Source organism: Sceloporus undulatus, chromosome 2 (genome assembly GCF_019175285.1).
Source record: "Sceloporus undulatus isolate JIND9_A2432 ecotype Alabama chromosome 2, SceUnd_v1.1, whole genome shotgun sequence".
Classification (NCBI taxonomy): domain Eukaryota; kingdom Metazoa; phylum Chordata; class Lepidosauria; order Squamata; family Phrynosomatidae; genus Sceloporus; species Sceloporus undulatus.
The window spans coordinates 36,750,874-36,772,783 of record NC_056523.1 but is presented as its reverse complement, the minus strand read 5'-3'; the positions used below and the strand labels follow the sequence as shown (position 1 = coordinate 36,772,783).

Genomic DNA, 21,910 nt, shown 5'->3' with positions numbered 1-21,910 from the left:
ATAATAATAATAATAATAATAATAATAATAATAATAATAATAATAATAATGGAGGTTGTGTTTCCTCACCAATTTCCTTATTCTGTCTGTGACACTTTTAATTAATGTATAGTAAAAATATCTTACCTATGGGTGGTTGTTTGTCTTCACTCCTCTGGCTTTTTCTGGGTCTGGCACCAATTCTGAAGTCTAAGCTGGAGTAACAATTAGCCTGTAGAGCCCGGTCCAGATGCTGCAATTCATCTTCCAGGAAGTGGGGTTCACAGATCCTTTTTGCCCAGTTTACCAGTGTTTTTATTGTGTTCCTTTTTTGTCCTGTGTGATGGTTGGAGTTCTTGTGAAGATATCTGTCCGTATGTGTTGGTTTTCTGTATACTATGTGGCCCAACTGTTGGTTCGGTTTGTGGATGACCAGGACATCTAAGAATGTCAATGTTCTCTCCTGTTCTTTTTCCATTGTGAATTGGATGTTTGGGTGGATGTTGTTCAGATGGTTCAGGAATACAGCCAGATCTTTTGCTCCATGGCTCCAACACTGCCTCACCACAAGCTATTTCCAGTGGGACAATGGATTCTACGAACAGAGAGATGGGGTAGCTATGGGAAGCCTCTGAGCCCTGAGATAGCAAACTTTTACATGGAACACTTTGAAAAGCAAGCCCTGGAAACAGCACCAAAAATCCTGACAACATGGTTCCGATATGTAGATGACACTTCCACCATTTGGAGCCATGGACAAGAAGATCTGGCTGGAGTAGGGAGTGGTAATATTTTCCTGTACTGCCTTTTCCAATACCATTTCTAATTTCTTCATGAAAGGAAAAGAAAATATGTCTCATTAGACTAACAGGGTGATGATAGAAGGCAAAGGCACTTATACTGTGCATCTTTTTAGAAGGCTGCAAAACCTGTTTGGTGAAACAGAGTCCCACTAACTTTTGGAGCCCCAAAACAACAAAAGTATCATGAGGTTTTAGGTTTACTTTAATTTCAAAAGTATTGTTTTTGAAATAGTTTCAGGTTATTCTAATGGGGCTTACTTTATGCTATAAATAATTTTAACCTCTTTTTTTTAATTTCCAAGAAATGATTTTGTCAGATTCAAATAAGCAACAAGGTTCTGGGAGAATTAATCTCCCTGCTGGACACTTAAAACTTTCTCAAAAGCAATATTGATGTTCATTGATAAACAGTCAGTGCCACTGACACATGCTAACTAAAATTAGTTTTGTATGCATGTGGTTTAAATTCACAACTCAGGTTCAAGTTTTGTATATGGTGTGGGTTGTAAAATGAAGGCTGTACTGTAGTGTTGTTTTTGTTGCCTGATGGTAGGACTGTTTTGTAAACAACCCGATACATTGACCTTGGGGACATGGCAGCTGCTCCATTCATGTTCCCTGTAGACATTTTGACAAAGTGGGGATTGTTGAAGATGGAAAGTAAACAAGAAAATAAGGTATATTTAATAATCTCTTAACGTGTTTGAACACAACATTGTTTTTGAGGACTGATTCCCAAACATGCACTTAAATTTGATTTGGGATTCCACCTGATCCATGCAGTTAGCTGTTGTTTTAAACCGGCTTTCAGAATTATAAGCTGGATATTATTTATCAAGTAGGTTTGCCTATTTTTTGTATGTAAATCAATAAGTGCCCTTGTTTCTGCAGTGATATAAAAACTGGCGAGAGTTTATTTCCATTCCCTTTGAGGACAGATTGTCTAATTTCTTTTCTACTTCTTTTTATTTCAACAAATGCATGATGCATATTCTATACCCATCCTTTTAGGCTGCAAGCTGATTGTGGAGGGGAGAGGCATCATTTTACACTTATAGGGAAAACAGCCTTGCCATCCCACCTACTGTTTACACCTGTCCATGTCAAAATCCTTTTGATTACATATTAAAATGACCACTTTTCCTGGTGATAGGAATGAACATTAGGGCAGTACCATGTTTTATTTCCACCTTTGAACATTTATTTGTAGATACAGTTTTAGTAGAAAGCATCAGGTGTAGTGCAGTGGGTGTGCTGGTTTGTAATATGTAAAAGATTTTAATGTGTTTTTACCTGTTTTAAACTAATGTTTTTAGTGGATTGCTATTTAAAGCTTTTTTATTTTTAAAAAATCATATTTCAGATTGATTTCATGTACAGTGTAAGCCACTATGGCTCCCAAATGGGAGAAAAGTGGGAAACAAATAAATAAAAATTAGGCAGGCCTGATCTGTGTTTTGTGGGTTAGAACATAATCCTGAAAGATGTTCAGATATGTCCCCAAGTATATACACCTTTGCTGGGATAGGGAAACAGGAACCCCATGAAAGTGGGAAAAATGCATATAAAAAACCCACTATTTTTTTTACCCGAGAGAACACCTCTCTAGGAATCTCTAATCCAACAGTACAACTTTGGAGGCTGTTGTGGAGGACCCACAGATGCCTAGAGAAGTGTTCTTTCTAGGAATTTCTAGGTCTTCCACTGTGACCTCTAGCAGATGTTGACCACAGAGCCGTGCTAGAGGACCTAGACATTCTTGTTGTTGTTTGTGGGTGTTGTTGTGTGCTTTCAACTCATTTCCGACTTATGGTGACCTTAAAGCAACCCTATCATGGGTTTCTTGTTTAGTAAGTTTCATCAGAGGGGGGTTGATGTTGCCAGTATCTGAAGCCAAGAGAGTGTGACTTGCCCAAGGTCACCCAGTGGGTTTACATAGATGAAGTGGGATTTGAATCCTGGTCACCAGTCATTGTCCAATGCTCAAACCACATATTTTTCTAATCTGTGAATAAATATATCCTCAAAAATCAAAGCCAGAAATGTGGAGGGGTGACTTTAGATTTTGTAGGAATGTCTTTGTGAGCCACTTGTCAGCTTTTTCCTTGGGCACAACTGACAGTAGAGTCCTGGGAAGATGAACCTGTATGGGTTCTAAAGGATAAATGATAACTGTGCCTCTGGACTCTTATGTGCTGACCTTCTCCTGATACTTGATTTTTTTCTCCCACTGCACTGAATTTAGTTTTACCAGCCATTCATGTGGTGCTAAGTGTACATTTTAAAAATTGATGTGCTTTGTAGATGTCATCTATATACTCTCCACCAGAACCCCACCCTGTTTTTTTTCAAAAGCTCTTCAATCAAGATTTCTTTTTCCAGGGGAAGCAGGAATTTTAACCAATATCTGGGCCAGCAGACAAAGGGGAAACTTCTCTGGGTGCGGAAATAGGGAGTGGGGCTCCTTTCTTCCTTCTAACTCTCTGTAGCCAGTGGGTCTCTCACTCAGGATGGCACTGTAGGTTTTGTACATCTGGATAATACTAATTTTATTTATTTATTTATTTAGAAAAGCAAGTAATAGTAAAGCTACTCTGTAGTAAAGTGAGATTCCATCCAGATTGAGCTCTTTTGAAAACCACTGGAATGAAAAGTTTGGCCAAACTAACTTTTCATATTGGTTTTAGTGGGAGCTAAATGTGACCAATTTAATCTGGATCCAACCTATTGATAGAATGGGTGATTTTGAAGACCTTTTAGGTGTTGGCTTTGTTTGCAACAACAAGAAAAAAAGACTGTTATAGGGCCTGAACAGACAGGCCAAAATAAAGCGGCTTCAGGTCACTTTGGAGGTATGCTGTTTAAATGTTGTATGCATACTAAGAGGCCAGAAGCAGCACCAAAGCCCACACTCCAGTCCTAAGCACTGGAGCGCAGCTGTGGTGCAGTTTCTGGCCTCTTAAGATGTGTGTGTGTCATTTAAACAGCATACCTCCAAAGTGACCCGAAGCAGCTTTATTTTGGCCTGTTTCTTTGGGCCCATAGTTAAATAATACTACAGTGATTATTTTTCCTGTCTCTGTAAAGGAAAACTATTGGCTTCTTATGAAGGGAACCAATCCATGGAACACTCTGATAGAGGTTTTTCTTGTTTCAGCAGTCTACAAACCATTTCTCTGAGTGAATCCTCCTTGTGAATATGCTAGAGATGAAAAGGGGTTAGTTCCTTGCAAGACTTCACCAGCCATGAAGGAAAATGCATAATACCTGCAACTGAACCCGGGTGAGTCAAGAATATGTGTCTGTAATCTCCATTTCCTAAGAACTCACAGTAATCCTTGCAAACACAAACAAAACATTTCCCCCCCTTGGTATTTAATATAGTTAAAGAATCTAAAACACTTGACATATCAAGGATGGGGAAAAGGTAATTTGACATTTAGTATATATTTGGGTGATATGCTGTAAATCGTCAATGACTTTTGGTTCCCAAGTATTTTAACAACAATAACAAAGTAACGTTCCTCACCTAAATCAGGATACAAGAAAGTTTAGAAAACTGGAATTTGGTGATATGACTTTGGTTATATTGAAAGAGTTATGAGCTCAGGTAAGTTCTGATAAGAGAATTCTGTTGGTAAGCTCAGTTTGGGCTGAAACAGACCATCTCAAAGGAATGGCGTTACGCTGCCCCTGAAAAAGCCGGGTGAACACCGTAGCAACCACATGCCACGGTCCTAATCCAACCAGTCTCCAACCCAAATAGGAGTGGGAAAAAGCTACCCTTTCTGCTGCAGCTGCGGCTTTTTGCTGTTTCTGTGGTGCGGCACATGTAAAAGCCATGAAGCTGGCGCACATGTGGCCAGCCGTGCAGCTTCCTTGAGGCATGGGGGTGGTGTCAGAGCATGCAGTGTCTAAACGCCACACTCAGACACTGCCCCCAATTCTGCGCAAACGGGCAGTCTGCTTTCCCCCTTTCTATGCTCAGAGACATCATTTTCTTTAATTCTTGCTGTATATCATTGGTATCTGCCCCCAGCTGGTGGAATAATATACAGAAGTTTCTGTCATATATTTTGGATCCCAGCTCAGATAAAGCAAAAGAGTAATATTTGTGCTTGCTTTGTCTGTCCCACCACCATCAGTGTAGTGTCACTCACATACACAAAGAATTGCCTTGTTTTAGAACTTTTGTCCCATAATTTCTCAGGCTCTTTGTCCCATAGAATATGTAATGATACCTGTATACTTTGTTATGCTTAGTCAGTCAGGAACACCTTTTGGGCTCCCATACTCCTCCTCTGACTTTGTGAACTCACTGGTGATTCATCCTGTGTGAGTGGTACAGCCAGACCCTAAATTTATTAACTCAATTGCAGAATAATTTGATCACTCACATTTTGTTCTATCATTTTGATAGGAGCCCTGGTGGCGCAGTGGGTAAATGCCTGTACTGCAGCCACTCACTCAAAACCACAAGGTTGCGAGTTCAAGACAAGCAAAAGGGCCCAAGCTCGACTCAGGCTTGCATCCTTCCGAGGTCGCTAAAATGAGTACCCAGACTGTTGGGTGCAAATTAGCTTACTTGCTGTTCACCGCTATGATCTTTGGAATAGCGGTATATAAATAAAACAAATTAAATTATTTTTATTTGTTAATTTTTAACAGTGAAAGAATTATAAGTACTCCCTAGTCAGAGGCTGAAAAATGGAGTTCAGTTTATGGTCCTGGGTTAAAAGAGAAAGAAAGAAGGAATTTATTCAATGATTACTGGATATCTTTCTTTCTTTCTTTCTTTCTTTCTTTTGATAACTTTGTATAACTGGCATGCAGTTAATAGCCTCCTGTCTATTGCAACTTCACATTTATTCTGAGATTATATAAACCTCTAAAATATGCTTTAATTTTAAATGGACTACTTTTTTATTTTCCAGAGGAAGTATAATTACCATGTTATTAAGCATGGATTATCATAATTTTACATTTTGGTGACTGATGTAATAAATAGCAGCAAAATTCCATATATCTAACTACAAGTGCATGTATATTTCCATTTTATGTGTAGATTATCATTTTGACAGGGATAATGAGGATGCCTAGTGTAACCAATCAAAGAAAGTTTAACAATCCAATCCATTTAGAGGAACTTTTGCTTTAATTTCAAAGTTGACTGTAGCATTGGTCATTTTGCACGATGGAGATTCCTTGTAGCCACAGTTGTTTATACAGCCGTACTATGTAAAATCAGTATTATGCAGATCAGGGAATAGGGACAAATCTGAAAGAGCTGCTGTCATATTACCATTTGTTGTTGTTGTTGGTAACTGCCCTCAAGTCGGTTCAAACTCATGGCGACCCTGTAGATGAAACATCTCCAAGAATCCCTATCCTCCACTGTCCTGCAAGCCCTTGCCCACAACCCCTCTGTTTGAGTCTATCCATCTGGTTTGTGGTCTTCCTCTCTTTCTTTTTACCCTCTACCTTTCTTAGCATTATTGTTTTTTTTAGTGATCTGTGCCTTCTCAAAGTATGATAGTCTCAACTCGATCATCTTTGCCTCCAAGGAGAGCCCTGTTCAAGAACCCATTTGTTTGTCTTCTTGGTTGTCCATGGTAGCCTAAGTACTCTTCTTCAGCACCACATTTCTTTCTGCTTCCTTTACTATCCAGCTGTCTCATCCATACATGGTAATTAGGAATACAATGGCCTGAACGATTCTGACTTTAGTGCTCAGTTGTATGCCTTTGCTTTTCAGTATCCTTTCCAGTTCTTTCACAGCGGGCCTTTCCCATTCCTAGTCTTCTTCTTATTTCCTGACTGCAGTCTCCATTCTGGTTAATGTTTGATCCTAGATATGGGAATTCTTTAACTATTTCAGTTTCCACGCTGCCTTGAGTTCCTATAATGGGAGAAAGGCTGGATATAAGAAAATCATCATCATCATCTTTGACCTTCCGTATTAACTGTTCCAGTTCCTCAATGTCTTCTGCTAATATTATGGTGTCATACACATATCTTAAGTTGTTAATGTTGCTTCCTCTTATCTTCACTCCCCCATTTTCTGATTTTAATTTTGTTTTTCTTATGCTGTTTTCAGCATATAAGTTAAACAAGTAAGGTGATAGGATGCAGCCTGGCCTGACCCCTTTGGGAACCACTCAGTTCCATAGTGACCCATAAATAAGTTGACTGGGATTTTGGGCTCAGTTTTTGGGCATAATTTTTTAGACTTATAGATGTGTATATACAGTAATTCTACATTATCTTCTCTATTTTCAGCAAGAAATAGGAAGTGTACATCTATAAATCTGCATCTGTAGAGTTCCTCCCTCTATGTCCCTCTCCATTCCCTCCACCATGTTTGGTCTATGCCTCCTTCCATCTTGAGGTTGCTGCTTTCATAGGATGGAGTTCATCTTTATGTTGCTCATTTTTGTCAAATGTGTGCCCATGACAATTTGTCAAACATTTTTATGCCCATGACAAGTGAATGCTTGAATGCTCTACCCAAAGCACAAATTGTGTCCAGACCACAGATAGTCCAGGAAGTGCAAACTGGGTGAAAACTATGACAAATGTTGGTGAGAGCAGATGCCTCACACCTACCTAGGAAGAACATATGAACAGACTGAGATAACATCCCAGATTAACTCTTTCAATTTCTTCTTTTGATTCTAGCTAGTAAGAGGTGATGTAAAAAGCAAGGGAAACATTAGACTGGAAATGAACTTCCCTCACATTTATTTCTAACAAGAAACATAAGCTTTGGTCTGAAGTTTATTTTGAGAAGTTCAAATATTTATCAATAGTCTAATTACAGCAGATAGAGGAGGATATTTACATTAACCTGAAATTGGGCTCTTCAAGATCGAAGGCCCTGTGACTTCAAAGAAGAGCTTGAAGACTGACAATGTTTTATTATCAATCTATATGCTTATTCTGTCATATGAATATTTGTGATACAAATACAAATCTGTGCCCTAATACAATATTCACTATGGATATCAAAAACAGGAGACAGATTCTTAGGATTGTGCTCCAAAATTCAAACGTTGATCACTTCTGTGCTGCTAGTTGGAGGGGGGCAGTTGGTGGCCTCCTACTTCTTTGGACACTGATAGCAATCCAAATAAACTTTGTTCTTTCTTTCTTTCTCTTCTTCCTTAAACTTTATTACTGGAGGAGAAGGATGCAATTTTAGCAATTTAATATATGCTGGCTTAATGTGTTTTATACGCTTGGTGTGCTTGATCTTAGCTATTATGGTTTCACTCCTAATACAATGAACCAACTACTTGGAGGGGGGTGTCAGTTATTCTGATCTAGCTGCCATAATAAAAAAAAGTTAGATTTCATAAACAGTTATGAACGTTGGCAGCTGCCTATCATATTGTATAATGTCCTGTATTGCGCATGAAGACAGTGTCAACTTAGATTTTATATGTGAAGTAATTTCAAAGCATTTATTTGCTTTCTCTTGAGTCCTTAACCTAATTCAAGTAACATAATTGGCTGAATATTTTTCCACATAACTAATTGGCTAGTTGCCAGTGTGGAAACCATTGTCTGACTTGATGATGATCAGAAATTAACATGACATTTGCGTGGTGGTAATGGAATATATTAGTAATGTAATTCTTGACTGTAAGAAAGAGTCCATCATCTCCCTTAACCTATGATCAGCACGATAGGCTGAAAGAATGATGAAACGTTCCCAGCAGGCAGTTCTCAGCAGTGGCTAGCCAATCTCTGTGTCAAATTTTGTTTTAAATTCTTCAGACAAAGCTGTAATGCTTACCAATTAATTACCACAAATGTCAATTAAAAATCTACCAAATAATGCAGTAAGATTAAATTTCAATTAAATGAATTACATTTAACAAGAGGGAATGGGACATTATTTTAATGAATTCTGCTGAAGGTGACAGATTCTATAGATAGGTTTGTGCACTCTAGGTGGATCTGGATTCATTGGGCAGTGTGAAGTGTGCAAGCTCATACATATATTAACTGTGAGAATTATTTCCACTACACTCATGTCCTTAAGGAGCTGGGAGCCCCAAAGTGTCACATATAATCAAACAAAAGGAGCCTTTTATACTGTTTCAACATTTCTCTTTCATGTGTAGAAATGTATTTCAGATCTTCATGCAAAATATGTTTACATATTTTTGTCTGTAACTATAGGAGGTTTGTTGATTTCATGGGGAGTGTGTGGGGGGAGAGTCTCCTATTAATTACAGTTTTTTAATTACAGCTCTCCTCCCTCATTTCTTTTTCTGTTTCATTCATGTCCCAAAGTAACCAATTGTTTTACATTTGTTCTGTAATGTTCCTAATGGAATCGTACAATACTAAGGGTAGGCAAAATAAGGACTACATCTCTGTCCCTGTGGGAGTTTTGCAGGCCTGTATAGCTGCATTTTGTTTTTGTTGGCAATTTATCTGTACTCTGCTGATTTCACAGAGAAAGCATTGGTGAGCTTGGAAGAGGCTACAGGGTCTAAGTTACCTCCTCTTGTTTTGTGCACAACAAAGTTTGAAATCAGCCCTTAAGTGATAATCTGGGTATGTCTTGCAGATGTGAAGTTTCAGCTGGAGCACTAGTGTGGTGTAGTAGTTTGAGTGTTGGACTATGATTCCAGGAGACCAAGATTCAAATCCTCACTGAGCTATGAAACTCCATTGGGTGTCCATGGGGCAAGTCACACTCTCTCAGTCTCAGAGGATGACAATGGCAACCCCACCCCCAAAGAAAACCTTGTGATAAATTTGCATTAGGGTCATCGTAAGTCGGAAACAACTTGAAAGCACACAACAACAATAAACTACCACTGTGCTAGATAAATAGGTGTCAATAGCTTTCTCACTTTAAGCCACTTATTATCTTGCTCAGTTCTATACACTGCATACATTCCTGATAACACCAGCAAGGTAAAATATATGAAAGGTGCAAAAGCCACTTCATCTTGTGCTGGCATTGTACTAGGTTATATAAACTAAAAGGGGTAAAATTTTACTGGTAGGAAAGTGTGAGGATAAGACTTACGGTGATATTGCTGGACCAGAAAGTGAGTAAACATTATAGATATGATGAGGTCGCATCAGTACATCATTTTCCAGTGGCATTTCAGTCACTGTACCTCCAGAATCACAAAATAAGGTTAAAGTGGTACTTAAAGCATAACACTGCATAGCTGGATGAGCCCAATCCTGTCATCTGAGTTAACATGTTTGAATCTTTATGCATCCAGAAGCTATGATGTACACATGGAAGATCAAACTGCTGATACTTTGTTAAAGAAGAGTGGTCTTTGTATTAGGAGGCAACATGGAGCTCCTTTTAATGCTACTTTAATAGAATTGTGCATTAGTCACCTGTAGAAAATTGTGTATGCCTTCAGTATATGATTATATGCATCAGCTTAAGCCTTAAATGGAATATGTTTTAAAAGGAGTATGTTTTAAATGTGTTATCCAAATGATACATTTAACTAATTTTTTTGAACCTCAAAAGCTGAGTTTAAAAGGTAATAAATATCTGCAAGTATTAAAAAATGTGTTCTGTTTAGAGGAAAGGGTGTTGCAGCCACAAGTCTTCAACTGATACTGAAAACAGAATGCAGACTATTTTTGGCTAATCTCTGAATTGCTGTGTGATCCAGAGTCTTCTAAGAAGAAACACGTCTGCTTACTTTTGTACCTCTTTATCTCTATTTAGGTTCCTTGATTTTTGTATTGCCATATCTGAAAGGGAGTAACAGAAGAAAAGAGAAAATCAGTTTACTGTCACTAACATGTAGCTCCACTTCATGGTTCACATTTTGCAAGTGGAAATAGAATCAGCCTATAGGGCTCCGCTATCTCCCTTTCTCTGTCCAGTGGCTGAAGATGACTTCTGTGCTCCAGCATTCAGTCAGGAAAGAGAGGAGAGAAAGTGAATTTTCTCAGCATTCAACAACCAGGAGGCAGTGAATATCAAGGAAATGGCATATTGCAAATGGTCTCTTCTAGCAGTTGGAAGTACACAAAAACATGTTAGCTAGGAAAGACATAAAGAATTGGCCCGTGGAACCAGCTCACCCTCAAAAGAGCAATTTTCCAAAAGGATTAAACCCCCAAACAATGTTGAGATAATAATTCAGAGTCCTGAAAAATTGCCCCCCTCCCTCTGGGTTTATTGCTTTTTTGGAAAGAGAGGGTGTCATAATAAAGAAGGAGCTTTTGAAGCTCTGAGGGCCAGTTCAAATAGCTCATTTTATGGACACATGAGCTATCCTTTGCCATATAGACAGCTACAATCCAAAGAAGGAATGTAATTGTGAAACTGGTTTTAGGACAATATATCCAGTAGCAACAAATATTGTGATTACAGTACAGCACTGCCAGTTCTTCCAGATGATGAAATTATGGGCATCACTTCGTGGAATCCCTGCTACCTGCCTTCAAGTTCAACTCAGGCTGCATCTACACTGCAGAAAAATAATCCAGTCTGACACCATTTTAACTGCCATGGCTTAATGCTGTGGAATTCTGGGCACTGTAGTTTTATGAGACATTTAGCCTTCTCTGTCAGAGAGCTATGGTACCACAACAAATCCCAGGTTTCCACAGCACTGAGTCATGGTTGCTAAAGTTATGTCAGACTGGATTATTTCCGCAGTGTGGCTGCAGCCTCAGAGTTAGTTTTTTCTTGTGAATATTGTCTGAGGATGGTCAGTTTTATAAGCTGTCAGATGGAAGTTCTGAAGAACTTTGTAACTAGGAAAGTAAGGGTTGTAAATGTATAATATTCACACAGGGCCACATTCATTAAAACGTCAGAGCAGTATTGCATTCTGAGGGGGGGGCTGCATAGGTTCCTTCCATTAATACTCCCTTCTTGCAGAGCCTAAAGAATTACTTATTATTTAAATGCATGTGGAAAAAGTTAGCTCTGGACTATTTGCCAGCAAAATCTTTGTTAATACTGACTGTAATGTCTTGGATGTTATTTGCACAGGAACATTACATGGTCAAATAATTGAAAGAGTTCAACTATCATAGTATTCAAGTATAAATGTGTCATCGGTGCTATTTCTGAAGGTGGATAATCTACAAATTTGTGATCTAGCTAGGCATATGGGCCCATGCTTTGAATTAGAACATAATAACCCTTACCAAAAGATTTCAATGTACAGTCAGCCGTTTTGGTATCCATCCCACGTTCATAGGGCCAGTCCTCTATTAGAAGAGACTCTTATATCAAAATTTTATGCTAGGGTTGGAAAGAAGTTGCAAAGATCGAGCAGGATCTGATATATGTAGAACTGGAATACTTCTGAGTTTAGGGAGGAGAGTCTCCTAAAATACACAGCTCATCATTGTACCTGTTTGGAATCATAGTTACAGAGGTGGTAAACTTTGGAAGCTGTCCAGATCACAGCTTTGAAATCTTACTTTTTTAGACTGTGAGTTCTGAAACAAATCAGACAACATTGTCATGCTTAGCTGGGCAATTATGGAACACACAGTCCCAAAATGTAACTTTTCAGACCTCTCTGCTGTATGTTTGTGTATAACACCATTTTTAGGCTTGGGGGTTTATTTATTTATTTGTAATTTTCAGAGTTTTTTGTTAGTTATTTGGCTTTATTCAGAAATGTAAAGATGTCCAAAAATGTACAATGTACCCAATAAAACATATCTTACAAAAATATAAAGAGAGTTCCTTTTTTATCGATTTTGCTGTAAAGGTAGAATTTCCCAGTTTTGTATGTTAGACAAATGCCTACTTTTCCTTCTCATTTCAGTACAATGTCATATAGTTGTTTGTTCTTATGGGATTTTTTTTTACTACATTTCTTTTAAATTCTGTCACTGAAGTGTATGAGAGTTGACATGTGTAAATATGTAGTTAGACAACTGCAAAAGTATATTATTTGCTGATCGACCATAATGGTTGCACAGAAGCCATTATACTCAATCATATCATGTCAATCTGTGGTAGTTATTATGATGGTAATGCAGATATACTTTCTTTTTTTGCTTTTTTTTAAAAAAAAATAAAAACATTGTTGTACATGTGCTATAGCAGCTTGTAATTGTCAGTATTATTCTCATTTTTGTAGTAATAAAAGAACTTAGATTAACCTATAAGACTGTAAGAATAATAGCAATAAATTTTCAATAATCTGAAGAGCAATATGAAAAATACAAATATAGTACAGGACTTTGTGTTAGCTGTGGAGTTAAATTGCTCGTTTGTGACTAGGTTGGGTACATGCACAACTAATTTCCTACAAATTATTGCATTATATCAAATCTGAGTTTAGTCCCTGTACAAATTATAGATGCATCTGGATTTCACTCTAGTTAGACTGGTGAGAGATTTGTTTCTGACATTGAATGGCAGTTACCTTATGTTTTAGTTTGGCTTAACTGAATTTGTCAACTTTTAGACTAGGGGTAAGTGTGGGGACTATATTTTCTTGTACAGGTTCGCTCCACCATTAGAAAGAGTGAGACAGCAGCTTTAGGTATCAGATACCAGGGTCAATAATAGCCTCTTCCTGGAAAAATATGCTATCTTATACCCCCTATATTATTGCCAGTGCTGAAGCAAGATTTAACTACAAGTCCTGTTGGCTTCTGTATATGAAATGTATTGGGTTACCCCTGTCTTTGTACCAAATCATCTAGGTAGGCCTGGGCTTTATCCTGTCTGAGCCTGGTAGAATATGATTCTTTATTGCAAAATGGGGATATCAGATAAAACCAAAGAACATGGGCTTATGATTCACAATGATATAAAAAATAGAACAAGGAGAGGAGAGACAGAGATGAATTAAAGTGTATGGAAGTGTATAGATGTAGAGTCTTTGGATTGAGATTCAAAGTGATTTACAAGTTGAGTCTCCCTTATTGGAAATGCTTGGCACCAGAGGTGTTTTGGATTATTATCATTATCATTATCATCATCATCATTGGATTTTGGAATACCTATATTTGCATATATATACATAATGAGATATCGTGGAGATGGGACACAAGTCTAAACAAAAAAATCATTTATCCTTCACACGCCTTATAGACATAGCCAGTTATATTTATACAATATTTGTAATAATTTTGTGCATGAAGTAAAGTTTGTCTACACCAAACCATCAGAAAGCAAAGGTACCATCATCTCACCCATCCATGAAAAAAGTTTTGGTTTTTGGAATATTTTGGATTTCAAAATTCTGGGTAAGGGAGACTCGACCTGCATAACAAATTAGTAGAGTGAAGATTCTCTGAACTGGAAAGAATGAATAAATCTTATCATTTGTTTGCTAAATTGAAAGGGAAGCCTTCAGTCTAGTAAAAAAGACGGTACTTCTTTTTTGGAGAAAACAATTCCATAGATCAGAAATCTTTGAAGACATTCTGACTTTTACCAATCAGGAAAGGATCTGGAAGTGTTCATCTCTTAAGATGATAGCATAATTGTAAGTTGGTGGCCAGTATTGGAACATACTGGTAAGGCTCAGCTAACAGGAGAAGGACAAGTAGTATTTTGCATGGAATTGATGGAAGAGCTTGTGTCTTTTGGGCTAAGGCTGGGTTTTTGGTTGAGCTGTTTGGAGGCTTGTTTGTGTATGTCTGGGACATTAATCTGCACTGTTTGTTTTCTTGCCTGAGGATGAGAAAAACTACACCTGCAGCAAGTGTTAGCTGGGTATCCTGATGGAAGAGAAAATTCAACAGCGTGAGGCCTGTTTATTCACACTTCAACTATTATGTAGGATTAAGACTTTTTGCAAACAGCAGAGCAGGCTATCCTGGAAGGGTAACAGTCAGGGGATACCTCTAAGGAAGAGAATGATTCTCAAATGCCAGAGGCAGACATTTGAAATAATGTGATACATAGAGGCACAACTCGGTACCCTACTGTGAGATTGGAGCTGCTATCAACTGTAGGCCTCCTGCTTGATCAATGATTATGAGGCAGAGGCAGGGACAACAGTCCCATTCTCAGAGAGTGAAGAGGTGATCTTGGAGGGTTCAGTTTATGGAACAGCTCTCAGAGGAAGAAGAGATGTGGGCTAGTGCTAGAGGAAAAGAAGCAGTAGTGTGTGGGCATAAAAGTATGTCTCAAGAGATATGCTGTCTCCAGGGACATAACAATGATGACAAGACCCATAAAACTTCACTGACTATATTCCTTCCTTCTGATTCATATGGGAACAAATGATATTACAGATATAAGCTTCAGTCTAATATCTCCTCAATGTAATACAGTATAAATCTCCACCTGTTGAGATACCCTATGGCAGCATGACACAACTATACAAAATAGCAAGATTGTTCAACACATATCAATAATGATGTTGTTCTGCTATGCAGAGTTGCAGTGCACAACATTGCAACTCTATCAGCAGACTACATCTGCTGCACTATGGCAAACAACAATCCTCTGATAGCCTGAGAACCACTGGGTTATACATTACTACTGTTAGGTGGACTTGTAATTGCTTGACCAACTGCTCATCCATGGTCACCAATGGTTCCTCTTCATCCTGAAGAAAAGAGACTGGCAGGATGCCACTGTGCTCTGTCCTGGGCTCTGTGTTGTTCACCTTATTTATAAATGACTTGTTTGACAGAATAAAAGGAATGTTTTTCATATTTACAGATGACATCAAACTGGGGTGTTGGTGGTAGCGAATATCCCAGAGGACAGGATCAGAATTCAAAATGACTTTCACAGATTGAAGAGCTGAACAAATTCATGTGAATAAAATGAGTTTCAGCAGGGATAAATGGAAAGGTACTACATTTAGTTAGGACTAATGAAATGAACAAATATAGAATGGGTGCCACTTGACTTGACAGCACTACACATGAAAAGGATGTAGAAGTCTTAATAGACTATAGATTAAACCTAAGTCAGCAGTATGGTGCAGTGACCAAAAAACAAAACAAAACCCTAATGTAATGGAAGGCTACATCAGCAAGAGAATAGTACCCAGACTGAGGAAAATAATATTTTCATTCTGTTCTGCTTTGTTTAGAAGTCACCTAGAACTGTGCCCAGTTCTGAGTGCCACAGTTCAAAAAGTCCACCCCCTGCGATGCAGGGATACCAAATCAAAGCACTCCCCCTACAAATAGCAATCCAGTTTTCTTTAAAAGCCTCCAGAGAAAGAGACTCAACTACACTCCAAGGCAGCATAGACGTTCCTTCTAAAGTTTGATCAAAATATATCCTTCTGTAACTCAAAACCATCAGACCTAGTCCTACCGTCGAGGCAGCAGAGAACAAACCTGCACCCTTCTCTGTGTGGCAACCCTTTAGATATTTAAAGAGTGCAATCATGTCACCCCTCAGTCTTCTTTTAACCAGGCTGAATATGTCAAATTCCCTCAACCTTTGTTATATGTTTTTATCTCCATACCTCTTACCATCTTTGTTACCCTTCTCTGAACCTAGTTCAACTTGTCTATATCCTTCTTCAAATGAGGTATGCAGGACTGAATGCAGTACTCTAGATAATTCTTCTTTAGAGGTCTTTTAACAGAGGTTGTATGGCCATCTCCAAGTGTTTTAGTTGTTTATTCCTCCATGGCAAGGAGTTGAGTTAGGTTGCCCTTATGGTTTATTACAGTTTTCTTATTCCATGAGTCTGTGATATATTGGAATTTAGAATTTGAAAATAATGTAATGATATGTTTTATTGGTACAGAAGGGGAAACAAAGTGATACCATTACTGCATAGGCAGCTATGAAATTCTTAAATCCTTCACTGAAGTTTGGTGATGCAATTGAGGCAAAACAGACCTTTGAAAACAAGATATCCTGCGAGAATGCACCTTGCTTTGAACCCCAGTTGTACTTCAAGCCTGTTCACCTTCCAAACCTATGATTCTGCTTTAAAACAAGGTACATGATTTTGGTTTAATTTGCTTTGAAGGATAACTAGTTTATGTTGCCATTGCTTTGCTGCCAACATTTGATGCCAAAGTGTACAGATCAGCATCAGCCCCCAGTGGATTCAGGGAAAGCAGTGTTTCCTTTTGATCCCCATAACTTGCACACACTTCTTCTAAGTCTCCTAACTTGGTAGAAAAGTGGAGAATCTGACAGGGACCTCTAGAACCAGAGCATAAAAGCCTTCATCTGTTTCAGAAGACACTGTTAGAGCAAGTTGCTCACTGAACTCTGTAAGGTGCTGTAGCATTCATGTTGGCTTATGGTCCAGCTTCAGGCTTGAATATGACATGGCTGCTCCATTTATTCAAAAATTTTATGTTGGCTTGGACAGCAGAGAGGGAAGGTTTATGTATTTTTTCTGATGAAATTTCAATATGTGTGTTTCATGTTCTTGCCCTGAAAATACAAACTGCCCAGAAATCTGCCAAACAGTTGCCTTCTTTGTGACCACCATTTTAAGGTATACATTGTGGTTGTATATTAGTGTTAAGAACTGAATCTTACATTTATTAAAGAAACTTGACCAGGGAAAGGCAACTCTTTTAAGAGTGTCTTTGTCTTCCTCTTATTAGAATCTGAATGACTTTCAGTCTGCAATTAAAGCCCTTTTTTTGAGGTAGCTATTTAAATATTTATTAGCATCAGAGTATCGGGTTTTCTAAATAACTCTCAAAGCATTTGCATGCACACACAAAAACTGTTGACAATTCTGTAGTGGCATAGAGTAATTCATTTTTTAATTAAAAAAACCCTCACGTGTGATTGGCTTCGTTGCTGAGGATTTTATTTTAGGGAAAATTCAGTGTCAACTGAAAAATGGTTCCATTCTGAAAAGACAAAAATTCCCTTACTTGTGAAAATGTGTCTTGGCAGCCGATCTGACTTCTGATACAAGATTTAACACTTCTCTTGAAAAATGAATATTTACCATGGCAACAGCAACATTGTACACCACATGTTGGAGATTTGTTTTCTTTGCCTTTATGGATTGTGTTGATGGCATGGACTTTTAGTAGCTGCCCCTTTGCAGTGGGTGTTTAATCTACGGTTGCTCAGAGGTTGATAAGCTGTACCACACAAATGAGATTCTGAGATGCAGAGAAACATGTTGTACATATTAGGGATATATATTTGGCTAGTGGCTTATCTTGAATCTGCTTCATACAACCAAATGCAGCAGGGTCTAAGCATCTGTGATTGGTCTTTAAGATTAAATGGTAGAAACCGCAGGCTGTGAAATCACATGCTCCAGGATTTGTCTTTTAGGGTTTGCTTTTTATGTGGGGGAAAAATTTGCTTCATGGGCAACGTGTGCATTCAACACTTATTTCACAGCTCTTTAATGGACTCAGGACTATTCCCCCAATCTTCCTGTACTCTTTAAAACCAGCCAGTCACCCCAAAATATTATTAAATTGCCACTTAAAACTGCTTCAAATTGCAACAGTTTTGCCCCCAACACACACACACACACACACACCAGTTTCCAAATCCTTCTAAAAATATAAACAAGACAGAAAATAGGGTGAAAACAAATCTGGAAGTGACATCATGTCACTCCTGGTTTTGCTTTTGCATGGTGGTACAGCCTGCTGAAGTGATGTTAAAATATTGCCCCCTGCCCTAGCACAATTTCCTATCCCTGATAGGGAGTTTTTTTCCTGGAAACTGTACAGCTTGAAAAGAAGGACTTATATTCCTCAAGTTAAAAAATGCTCTGCAGGGAGCTTTGTACTGAGAGTGCATTGTTTAGCAGTATTTCTCTAAGATTGCTACATTGATTTCAAAAGAAGAAAGATAAAAGTCTGAAATTGTTGGAATGCAAGCTATTCACCCAGGGATTTAGGTAACAATGGTCCAAAATACACTGCACAAACAATCCGGGTTGACATCACTGTAACTGCCCTGGCTCAGTGCTAGGGAAGCCTGGAAATTGTACTTTATTGTGACACCTTAGCTCTCTGACAGAGAAAGCTAAATGTCTTACAGAACTACAGTTCCCAGAATTCCCTAGCATTGAGCCAGGGCAGTTAAAGTGATCTCAAACTGGATTATTTCTCCAGTGTATCTTGGGCCAATGGTTTCTGTGCAGCGAAAAGCATCAGATCTTGCCTGATCTTGGAAGCTAAACAGAGGTCCAAAACACACTGCAGAAATAACCCAGTTTTAGCCACCGCTGTCAGAGAGCTCTGGTGCCACTATAAACTACAGTTCCCAGGATTTCCTAGCACTGAGCCAGGGCAGTTAAAGCAGTCTCAAACTGGATTACTTGTGCAGTGTGTTTTGGACCTGAGTCAGCCCTGTTTAGTACTTGGATGGGAAGCCTCCAAAAATACCAGGAGCTGTAGGCTTCATTTCAGAGGAAGTAGCTTGCAAACCAGCTCTGAATATTCCTTGCCTAAGAAAACCCTGTGGGGAAAAAATGGGGCCACCATAAGTCAACAGGCCAGTAGAAAGCACGTACCCACAATATGGTTCCCTATACCAACAAATGGTAATAACTCAGCCTTTCTGAATGAGTCAGAACTGCCTGATACATCATTCCACTTTACCCCTGCAATATACCTATAGATAAAGAGGTGTCTGTGTGTACTTTATCCCCTTCCTTATAAAATTAATACAAAATAAAAATAAAGAAAAAAGAGAATAAGAATAAAAAAGAGCTTCCAATTTCATCTGCACATAATCCATATAATGCAATTGTTTAACTGTGCTGCATTGGTAACTTTTTGTAACACAGATGTGATAATGGAACACTTGGGTCCTTTAAACCTGATAACAAATTTCTGATTCGATTATAATTTGTACATAAATTCTTACACTGATTGTTTTTGTTCTCTCTTTATATTTTTAAAGCAGAATTTAAATAATGATCTGGCTTGTGGAATACTCAGTTTTGCATGGAGCTTGGGAAAACTATTTATGAGGTGTAGCACCCAGAATCCTCAGCCAGTATGGCAATGCTCATGCTGGTTGCAATGTCCTTGTAATGAGATTATTTAAAGTAGTTTAAGTTCACAGATTATGGATATTATCCAATTTAAATACTATTTATTTAAATTTCTTTTTACTCACCTATGCATTAAATCAAATATATTACTGGGATTTCAGTTATGCAGAATGGCACACTTGTTTGCTAGTAAGGTGACTAGTAGTGCCAAGGTTATGTTGATGATCTACTGTTAGAAATGCAATAGTACTAAAAGGAAAAAAAGTATATGTTGGTTAAAACCATTACATTCCTAAAGAATAAAGTTTGAAGAGCATCATTCAGTTTATATGTAGTTCTGTGAAATTGCCTATTTAATAGTTTGAATTCAGTGTTATTTTTATGCTATATTGCGAATGTATCACTGGGAGGTTATTTTTAAGATATATTTATTAAAGAAATGGGTACAGTTAGACAAGTCATTGCAGCCCACATATACTTCCTTGGCTTTTGATTTTACGACATTTCAATTGAATGTACGTTTCTGATTTTTACAGAGGTATATTAGAGACACATTTTTAGTGAGACAAATGGAATATAAAGATTTTTTAACAATGGTAAATAGGAAGGAAGTGGAAAGGCGATGAATGGATCTGTTCCAGAGAAAAATGCCTGGCTTTGTTTAGTGGTACCACTTTGGAATGGAGGTAGAGCATTTCTCACCAAACATTGCATGCAATTATCGGCCTGTTTTGCTGCTGCCTTTTTGGGGGAAGGTGATCGAGAGAGCAGTCGCTTTCCAGCTTCAATCAATCTTGGATGAAACGGATTTTCTAGACCCATTTCAAACCGGCTTCCGGGCGGGCTATGGAGTTGAGACTGCCATGGTCGCCTTAATCGATGATCTCCATCTGGGCATGGACAGGGGGAGCGTGTCCCTGTTAGTGCTTTTGGACATCTCAGCGGCTTTCGATACCATTGGCCATGGTATCCTTCTGGAACACCTGAGGGAGTTAGGTATTGGGGGCACTACACTCCAGTGGTTCCGTTCTTACCTCTTGGGTAGATTCCAGATGGTGCAGCTGGGGGATGTCTGCTCCAATAAGAGGGCACTTACATCTGGTGTCCCTCAAGGAGCTATTCTGTCCCCCATGCTATTTAACATTTAAATGAAACCGCTGGGAGAGATCATCCGGAGACATGGGGCGCAGTGTTATCAGTACGCTGATGACACCCAAATATGTTTCTCTGTGTCTCCGACTGATGCAGTGACTAGGGATGGCATCTTTCCTCTAAATGCCTGTCTGGAGTCAGTAATGAGGGAAAACAGACTCAGTTTGAATCCAGAGAAAACGGAAGTACTCATGATAGGTTCTCCTGGTCCGGGAAAGGAAATTTGTCCACCTGTCCTGAATGGGGTCACGCTCCCCTTGAAGGACCCAGTTTGCAGTCTGGGGGTGCTTCTGGACTCGTCGCTCCACCTTACATCTCAGGTGGATGAGACGGTCAGGAGCACTTGTTACCAGCTGCGACCCTACCTGGGCCGGGGGGACCTTGAAACGGTGGTACATGCTCTTGTAACCTCTCGGTTGGATTTCTGTAATGCGCTCTACATGGGGCAACCCTTGTACCAAACCCGGAAGCTTCAATTAGTGCAGAATATGGCAGCAAGGCTGGTCACTGGTAGCTCCAGGACCAGCCATATTACACCTATTTTGCAAGATCTACATTGGCTGCCATTCGCTTCCGGGCGCAATACAAGGTGTTGGTTATTACCTATAAAGCCCTAAATGGCTTGGGCCCAGGGTACTTGGAGGACTGCCTCTCCCTATATAATCCGCCCTGCACTCTTAGATCAGTCGGGAAGCAATTGCTAAGGGTTCCCAAGACGAGATATATCTCGTCTTCTCAAAGGGCATTTTCTGTCTCAGCTCCGCAGATCTGGAACTCCCTTCCCGACAACCTCCGCTCTGTCACCTCCCTTGACCAGTTCAGGAAGGAACTTAAGACCCATCTCTTCCAACAAGCTTTCCCCCATGTGTCTTGACATCTGTTTTCTCCCCAGTTATACAGTTGCTATTCGGCTAGTTTGTTTCTCTGGTTTTATTTCTGAAAATTGTATATGTTTTATTGGATGCTTTTTATGATGTTTTTAACTTGGTATGTTTTATATTGTATACTGTTTGATGTATCTATGTTGTAACCCACTTTGATCTTTGGAAAAGTGGGCTAGAAATAAACAGC

The 21,910-nt window shown here is 38.8% G+C and overlaps 1 protein-coding gene across 9 annotated transcripts in view; it reads left to right on the top strand.

Annotated features, from left to right (window-relative positions):
• Positions 1-21,910, top strand: part of FOXP1 (forkhead box P1) — a 705,387-nt gene that overhangs the window by 105,136 nt on the left and 578,341 nt on the right. For 7 of the 9 annotated variants that reach the window (XM_042452066.1, XM_042452070.1, XM_042452076.1 and 4 more), the window contains one exon: positions 3,943-4,065. The gene's annotated coding sequence lies outside the window, so the exon portion shown is untranslated. Of the gene's footprint in view, positions 1-3,939; positions 4,066-21,910 lie in introns of those variants that run through there. The other 2 variants (XM_042452083.1, XM_042452065.1) reach the window with 1 other exon arrangement.